This window comes from Rhipicephalus sanguineus, chromosome 11 (genome assembly GCF_013339695.2).
Source record: "Rhipicephalus sanguineus isolate Rsan-2018 chromosome 11, BIME_Rsan_1.4, whole genome shotgun sequence".
In the NCBI taxonomy this organism is placed as follows: domain Eukaryota; kingdom Metazoa; phylum Arthropoda; class Arachnida; order Ixodida; family Ixodidae; genus Rhipicephalus; species Rhipicephalus sanguineus.
The window spans coordinates 5597518-5604349 of record NC_051186.1 but is presented as its reverse complement, the minus strand read 5'-3'; the positions used below and the strand labels follow the sequence as shown (position 1 = coordinate 5604349).

Genomic DNA, 6832 nt, shown 5'->3' with positions numbered 1-6832 from the left:
TTTACATTAGCTGAACTTAAGGCATCTCTTGCGTGCTGCAACAACTCGGCGCCAGGTGGCGATCGCATAATGTACGAAATGATCAAGTATCTTCACCCCGAAGCACTAAAAACACTCCTAACCCTCTACAATACCATGTGGGCAGCTGGGTATATTCCATTGTTATGGAAAGAAGCGATAGTCATCCCGGTACTTAAACAAGGCAAAGACCCGTCCTTAGCCGCCAGCTACAGGCCAATAGCGTTAACAAGCTGTCTATGCAAACTATATGAGAAAATGGTAAACCGGCGCTTAATTCACTTTCTAGAAAGTAACAGTATACTAGACCCCCTTCAGTGTGGTTTCAGAGAGGGGAGGTCGACAATAGACCACCTTGTTCGCATAGAGACATACATCAGAGATGCATTTATTCATAAGCAGGTTGTACTTTCGGTTTTCCTAGACTTAGAGAAAGCGTACGATACCACATGGCGATTCGGGATTCTACGCGATCTTGCCGCCATGGGCATCCATGGGAACATGTTAAACACAATTGAAAGTTATCTGTCTAACCGAACCTTTCGCGTAAAAGTGGGAAATGCTCTCTCTAGATCATTCACCCAAGAGACTGGTGTTCCGCAAGGGGCGTGCTTAGTTGCACACTCTTTCTTGTAAAAATGAACTCTCTGCAGTCAGTAATTCCAAGCGCGATGTTTTATTCCGTGTATGTTGATGATGTGCAGATGAGTTTCAAATCATGCAATATGTCTATCTGCGAACGGCAAGTGCAGCTTGGAATGAATAAATTCTCTAAATGGGCGGATGAGAATGGCTTTAAAATAAACACCCAGAAGAGTACTTGCGTACTTTTCTCCAACAAACGAGGGGTAATGCCACTACCAAGTATTGCGATCAAGGGAGACCAACTCTCTGTCAGCAGCGAGCATAAATTCCTGGGAACCACTTTAGATTCTAAGCTCACGTTTATACCCCATATTAAATATGTAAAAATGAAATGTCTGAAAGCGATGAACGTCCTAAAGCTTCTATCACGTACAACATGGGGTAGTGATCGAAAGTGCCTCTTGAAGCTGTACAAAAGTCTTGTCTGGTCGCGCCTTGACTATGCCTCTATAATTTATCATTCCGCAACGCCAAGTGCATTAAAAATCCTAGACCCCGTCCACCATCTGGGCATCCGACTTGCAACCGGTGCTTTCAGGACAAGTCCGATCCAGAGCCTCTATGTAGAGTCGAATCAGTGGTCACTTCACCTACAGCGATCCTATAGTAGTTTCATATATTTTATAAAGGTACGCGCAAACATCAAACATCCTTCTTATTCAACTATAAACGATATGACCGCTGCCACCCTCTTTCATACTCGACCCGCAGCGAGAAAGCCGTTCTCTTTGCGTGTGAGAAACTTAAGTGAGGAAATGGATGTTCCACTGCTAGAACTTTGTCCTATGCCCACAGCGAAACTTTTACCGCCGTGGCAGTGGCAGCTTATACATTGTGACACCTCATTTGTCGAGATCACTAAACATGCACCAGAAGCACATATTAAAATGCATTTCCGACAACTCCAGTCCAACTACTCATGCGTAGAGTTTTATACCGACGCTTCTAAGTCGCATGCAGGGGTGGCTTATGCAGCCGTCGGACCATCCTTCTCGGAATCCGGTGTACTGCACCCGGAAACAAGTATCTTTACGGCTGAAGGTTATGCACTATTGTCGGCTGTGAAGCATATACGGAAGTCAAACATTCAAAAATCAGTTATATTCACAGACTCGTTAAGCGTCGTAAATGCATTAAAATCACTTTTTAGATTAAAAAACCCGGTAATAATTGAGCTGTATTCCGTTCTGTGTACAGCGTATATGTCCAACCAGCATGTTACTATTTGCTGGGTACCTGGCCATAGAAGCATCGAAGGCAATGTGTTAGCTGACCAAATGGCCACGTCAATTATATTGCGCGCTGTTAACCCTACCGCTACTGTCCCTGCAACAGATCTAAAACCCTTACGTAAGAAACTGCGAAGCCACTGGCAACGCTTGTGGGACACAGAAATAAATAATAAGCTTCACTTGATTAAGCCGCAGTTAGGTTACTGGCCCTCCGCTACGAGAACACGGCGAACTGATGTCCTATTCTGTCGCCTCAGAATAGGACACACATATGGTACCCATAGCTTTCTGCTGACTGGCGATGAACCTCCTACCTGTGGTAGATGTGGCGAGAGGCTAACCGTCCTCCACGTCCTCCTGGAATGTCCGGAAGCTGAAAGAGAGAGAAAGAAATATTTTCCCTTAGCATACCGCTATCATCTTCCTCTACATCCTATTATGTTTCTCGGCGAAGAGCCGCTTTTTGACGCAAAATCAGTCCTTGGATTTTTAAAAGATGTAGTATTGAATGTTTTTAGCCCAACAAGTTCATAGCGCGTCCTCTGTCCAGAAGATGCCGCTGTGATAGTAGCTTTCAATGAGCCCATGCCTCCATGCTCTTGTTTTAAGGGCTCTGCCGAGGCACTAGTGCTCCACGCCAAGTTTTTATTTGATATTCTTATTATTTTTAATTAATTTTATGTCTTCATAGCACACATCATTTGTTATTGCCATAATTTTAATGTATGTATATCTTACTCACTTACAGCGACTGCTTTTAGGCCCATTTACAGCCACGTCACATCTGTTTTACCCACACTGCGTAATGCACAGTTCATTATCATCGCTCTGGCGCTCTTTGGCCACATCTGGCCCTTGCGCCAATAAACTCCACTAATCATCCAACGACGGTTGCAATGCACCGGCCGCCAACGACGGTCCTCGTTACGTCAAGCTACGTGAAATGCACGAAGACTGAAGATTACCGTATCTGTTAAAATATTAGGAACGGCGAAACATTTAAAAAACGGCAGGCCTGTGCGGAAAGCGCAGCACAGTCACAGCGAAAGCTGGAAGAACGGCATTTGTAGAGCCTGTTATAAACTCTTTTGTGGCTACTAATACAAGTACACTAGCAACGTACCCACTATGCCACAAATTATAATTTTTGTGAAGTTGGGCAGCATCCACCACGACATCATTAGTCATTCTGCGGAGAAGCGAGGTACTATCTGTAAGGCAATATGTGCACTTTGTTGATGCGACGTACTAGTCACGAAATTCTTATCATGTGGCTTCCGGTCGTCATTTTACTCTCCCACCACGCTTTATAACCTAAGCTAACGTGAGAGAGGGAATTAACTTTATTGAGACTCTGAGGAAATGGATTATGGGAGCCTTCATGCTTCCTTGGCAACCAATAAAAGTGCACTTGCGAGGTACCCACTACGCTATAAATCATCATTGTTTCTGTGAAGTAGGGAAGCAGCTACTATGCAATTTTTCGTCATTCTGCGGAAAACCGTGGTATCCGATAAACACCTGTAAGGCGTTATGTTCACTTTGTTGATGCTGTGGCTGATGACGATGAAGAATTATGGCAGAGCCCTTTTTAATGGGTTGGAAGCATTCAACAACCCATTCGTTGCGCAATTCGCATTGTGTGACGCCTGGTTACAGAATTTGCGCTGTGGGACGCCTGGCATGAAGCCTGTATAGGGTCCTTTTGCGAAGCAGTTTCAAGCAGGGGCATGGCTCTGAGGTAGAATACTGGGCTCCCAGGCAGAGGGCCCAGGTTCGAACTTCGTTGCATACCAGATATATTTATCTTATTTAGTTTTTTTTTCTTATTTCGCGCGGTAGTGGTTACGGACACCGGCAGCGACGGACAAATACGGCCCTTGTGATCTCATAACAGCTTTCGCTGTAAAAAGGAAAACAGAACGGGAACGGGAGCGTGCAAGAACTACAACTCAGGAACAGCAAGTGCAATCGGCGAAGCATCGAGTAAAGAAAGACAAAAAAGGAATGCGACACGTGTCGGTCTTCTTTTTTAATGTTTGGATACAATGTTAACGTGTAGACAAAATAATATATTAGGAAAATATAACTGTAAAAGGTGCTACATCTAGCTCCACATCGTAGCTTATCGCAGTGAGCTTCGTCTGCAGGGTGCACTTGCAGCGCAATGTGCACTCGTTGTCGCCTTTGTATGCGGCAATGTCATGCACGTGACCTGCTTCGTGCAAGCGGCAACCCTTCTCTAGAGCAGACGCACGAAAACACGCACGCCACCTGGTCAAGCCTTGGAAGCCGCAGCTCAAAATCACTGGCAGCGCCTTGGGTGCACTTGCGCTGTCAGGACTCGCCATCCCGCCAAGAGCCTTCACAACAGTGAGGAAGTGCGAGTTCGGCAGTGTTGTGCCGCAGAGCAAATGCCACAATGTCGCTGACCCTCGAACGGCGAAGGATATTGGGTGGGAATCGTGGAGTCTTCGCCCTGCCGGCCCCGTTAGCTGTCGCCAGTCGTCGTTCTATCGCTCTCTTCAGCGACTGAGACATTCCGGAGCAACATTCCTGAACGGGATGGAGGGGAGAAACAATGGCGCTCCGCACACCTGTGGCGTCGAATCTCCGACGCCGTGCAGATGTCATCTGTCTGGCCCTTTCCAGTCCAGGGGCGTCTTCAACGATGACCCCTTTTTGATTCCCCCAAAAGGGGTCATCTCAGATGCCCGTCACCAACCGTAGTCAACTGACGATTGACCTTGGGAGGCACCGGCGTGCTCTTGTTTATCCAAAAAGGGTCGATAATTGGGCTAGTTGGTACATATTCATTCAGTGAACTGAATGCTGCTGCCAGTGCTGCAGGATTGGTAAATTCCTGGCCAACACGTGAACAGGAGAAGGAGGGGGTGGACCCCAACCATGTTATTTAATCCGGCGCACTAAACAGTGCCGGAGCCTGTTGACTATGTACACGTATTTACATCGTTTGATCTCAAAGTATTTTCTCTCCAACTCGTCGTGACGAATGCTCCGGGCTCGACGCCCACTCGTGGTCCCAACGGTTACGCTACCCGAGTCGCAACAGCGGTGACAGCGAAGATATATATCATGGCCCGTATCGCCAGCTGTGCACAATAAACGCAACCCCAGTCGCAACAGCAGTTAAAACGCAAAGATGTTGTTTTTACATTTTGTCGCCAATCGGGCCTGTCTTATTTGCAGTCCCGAAAGGAAGGGTGCATCGTGCCCCGTCTGGTCCGCCTCCGAACGAAAACAAACGCCTAAAAACACAGCACCACGCAAAGAAGCTGACTCGTTTCATGTTCCGACGGCGCTCCTCGGTGTGGACATGAAATGGACACGTGTCTTACTGACTTGGCGACCATTAAACACGCCCACGACCGCAAACGACTGCGCGGGAGTCTTCCTGAAGCCCGAGGACGGGTCCCGTTATCTGAACAGATGTCCGACAGTAGAACCATTCGTGAATTGTTCAAAAAAACACTTGCTGCCGCTTCTTTTTGCCTTTCGGCGACAAACGCTCAAAAAGAAACGCCGCCGCTTCTCTTCGGATACGGGCCGAAGTAGCAGATCCTTCTCGGCGTCGTCTGTATCACATGCCAGTGCTGTTCGCTGCCGCCGCTTGGGGCGCTTTTCCTGGGGAGCGCAGCTGGCGCCTTACGACGGCCGCCCGGTGCCTATAGGGCGGTAGCTCGACCAGAAGACGGATCCTTGCGTATTTCGAGATAGGTATTATAATGGCCTCCGCGTATTTTAAATGTGTTGTGACGAATTGCTTCGCAAGGCTGTCGGCAGACTCCCTTCTCCAGCGCTTTCCGTACCTGCACATGCCATAAATATATATTCTGCACCAATGCTAAACATCGCAGAAAAAAATTGTTAAGACCTGAACAGAAACCGACGTATCTTGAGCTGTGGAAACGATGACATTTTTTGGATTCTAAGCCAGCAGCTGTGCCATTACCTCGCATGTGATGTGAAGGACTACTTCGTAAGGCTGTAGGCCGACTCCCTTCTCCATCGCTTTCCGTGCCTGCACATGCCATAAATATAAATTCTGCACCAATGCTGAAAATTGTACAGAAAAATTGTTAACACCTGAAATGAAACTGACATATCTTGAACTGTGGAAACAATTACATTTTTGGATTCTAAGCAAGCAGTTGTGCCATTACCTCGCATGTGTTGTGAAGGGCTGCTTCGTAAGGCTGTCGGCCGACTCCCTTCTGTAGCACTTTCCGTACCTGCACATGCCACAAATATAAATTCTACACCAATGCTAGAAATTGTTGAGGCCTAAACATAAACTGACACATACCTTAACCTGTAGAAACCGTGACAATTTTAGATACTAAGCAAGTAGTTAGGAGTCAACCTGCCATAAAACTCTAGTAAATGCATGGTACGACTATGTAAATGTGCTGTGCAACATAGTCACGTTAAAGAAGGTGCAAAACAAAAGGATACAACAGGAAAGTTAAAGGTGACTGTTTTGCAGAACATCTACAAAATTCGGATTGAATCAACAAGCCACCAAAAAGATACTTTTGATGAGACTGGCAAAAAAAGGCAAAAAGTTTACCCCAACTGGGTGAACTCTCTGAACTGCACGTGTCGTCATCGCTTTCAGAGAAATCTCTTCTGTTCCACTTCTGGCGTCCTTTTTTTCGAGTGTCGGAATCTTTGGTGTCCATTTCTGACGTGTAACACGCTTGCGGCAAGAACTCATTGGCTCGTTCATGTGCGCTTGTATTTGAAATGGAGGGAAACAAAATTATGAGAATACATTTCATTCTTTCAGCCAATGACAATTTACTGCAAGTGCTACGCTTCTACATCGATCACCAAGCGCCGATAGTTCACAAGGTTCCTGGTGCAAGAATAAAATTTTTATCAGCACGAGGGCCTTAGTACGGCAGTACATTACT

The 6832-nt window shown here is 46.5% G+C and overlaps 1 long non-coding RNA gene across 1 annotated transcript; it reads right to left on the bottom strand.

The window, feature by feature from the left end:
- Window positions 1–5355: 5355 nt before the first annotated feature.
- Window positions 5356–6623, bottom strand: LOC119374010 (uncharacterized). Its single transcript, XR_005180057.2, has 3 exons — window positions 6487–6623; window positions 6080–6148; window positions 5356–5725 (listed from the first exon to the last, which is right to left on the bottom strand). It is a non-coding gene; the product is annotated as an uncharacterized LOC119374010 (long non-coding RNA).
- Window positions 6624–6832: the final 209 nt, after the last annotated feature.